We start from the raw sequence: 2367 nt of genomic DNA on the forward strand, positions 1-2367 counted from the left end.
CATGTAAGCTTGCTGGCGACCACATTGGTATTGGTGAGTGGAAGAGGGGGAAAGGTAACAATGAAGAAATGGGCTGAGTTCAACCTTGCTCCATAGACTCCCATTGACCTGAATATAAGAGAAAGAGGAAGGACTGGTAGGTTAGAAGTGTGGTGAGACTTGGGGACTTCTGAGCCCATGGACAAGGCCATTGTGGGCTAGAGCTGAGAGTGAAGCTTCCAGCTGATATGAAGTTAAGGGAGATATACAAGAATGCCCAAACTTGCAGAGTTAAAAAAGAAAACAGAATACAGAAAAAAAAAAAGATTGAATTAAGGAAAAGTATAACACAACACTTGAAATGTTGATCAAAAGAGATTCCAAAGTACTGATGTATCCAGATACAGAAAGCAACCATCCTATTTTGGATTATGTCAGATAAGTTTCTTCATGAAGAAGTAACAGATATAGTAACTGATATGAATAAGCATATAAAAAGGTTTTTAGACACATAGGGCTAAGTTTAAAGTTAAAATACTGATAAATGTATAGGAAACTAAGCAAATGTAAAATAGACGATGTATATCTCAAGAAAAACAAAAAGTTGCACAAGTATATGTTTCAGTTATGCATTAAACTGTTGTTGTTGTTAAGTGGTGTCAAGTCAGTTCCAACTCATAGCAACCTTGTGTAAGATTTTCCAAAGAGTGATTGATGGATTTAAACTGCTGATTTTGAGGTTAGCTGTCCAGTACTTATCCTAGTTTAACTACTATAAACTTTAGATACAAATTTATCTGAAGAATGAGGGGCAGATAGAATGTATAGCAGACTTGGTGGGAAGAAAGCCGATTATAGGGAAAAAAAAGAGAAGTAAATAAACAAATAGTAGTAAAATAAAAATGAGTACACAAACAAATTAATTATCTAAAAGCCTATGAAATTGTTTTGTTTTGTTTTTTTTGCTGGTGAAGAAATCATGGGGAGAAAGATAGTAGAAATTACTGTCTGTCCTGATAATGCATTTAGTATTAATTGAATCTTTCAATTATGTTAAAAATGTAAAATAATTGGTAATGTTTCACACTACAGAGTCTAAGTTTTATAATAACATTTTATTTTACAATGTAAGTAAGTCATATTATATTAATTTTAAAATAATTTGAGGGGGCTTCAAATTTTTATAGAAAAATTAAATTAAAAGATAATGAAAAATGTTCACAAAGTTTTTGAAGTCCCTTTGTATTTTCTTGTCTGAATACTGTCTTATGACTAGTTTACAAAGAGTATATATAATTACAAAGACTAGTTTTATTCATAATACCAATTTATAAATTGCTTTTCACCTCTCTGTGAGGACCTACAGATTTTATTCTAGAATATAAATTACTTCACTATGCAATTGTATCAACTACATATGACAGAATGTTAATGAGTCTTACGCCAATCCTGACCCTGCATTCTTCTTAATATATTCTAATGTACTAATATACTCTAATTTCATGAATATTTGTTCAGCATACAAACCACACACGTAAGGTGAAAGGATACAATCCAGGCACTTAGCTTTTCTAATTTTAGAAAGCAGTTGCCTCTTGCTCTATTGGAATTACTGTCACTTGATCCATGTGCAGGTTCCCCATGAGCACAATTAAGTGATCTAAGATTTCCTTTTTTAAAAATATTAGCCATAATTTGTTATGATCCACACAGTATAATGCCTTCATGTAGTTAATAAATCACAGAAAATGAAGACAACTAGGAACATTTACTGAAGAAGGTCAAAGACTATATGCATTATGCCTGAACACAAAGGAAACTGAACACCTCAAAATGGACCAATAAACAACATCATGATAGATGGAGAATAAATTGAAGCTATTCTACTTGAATCAACAATCAAGGTCTACTGAAGCAGTAGTCAATAAATCAAATGATCTATTGTATTGAACAAATCTTCTGCAAAAGACCTCTTTAAAGTTTCCAAAAGCAAAATGTCACTTTAAGGACTAAAGAATGTCTGACCCAAACTTTGAAATCACTTCATACACTTATAAATGTTGTACAATTGAAATGGAAGACAGAATAAGAATTAATGCAAACTGTGGTGATGGTATGGAATACTGAATATTTTATGGACTGCTAGAAAACAAACAAATCAATCTTAGAAGATATGTTAACCAGAATGCCCCCGGTAAGTGTGTATGTTGAGTCTTCAGCTTGATAACTTTACACACAACATCAAGAAAGGATTAATTGCTCAAAAAGGACATTATGTTTGCTAGAGTTGAGGGTCACTGAAAATGAGGAAACCCCTCAATGAAATGGATTGGCACAGTAGCTGAAGAAGTAGATGAAAACATACCAATGATCATGAAGTTGGCACAG

This window comes from Chrysochloris asiatica, unplaced genomic scaffold (assembly GCF_000296735.1).
Source record: "Chrysochloris asiatica unplaced genomic scaffold, ChrAsi1.0 scaffold00461, whole genome shotgun sequence".
Taxonomy (NCBI): domain Eukaryota; kingdom Metazoa; phylum Chordata; class Mammalia; order Afrosoricida; family Chrysochloridae; genus Chrysochloris; species Chrysochloris asiatica.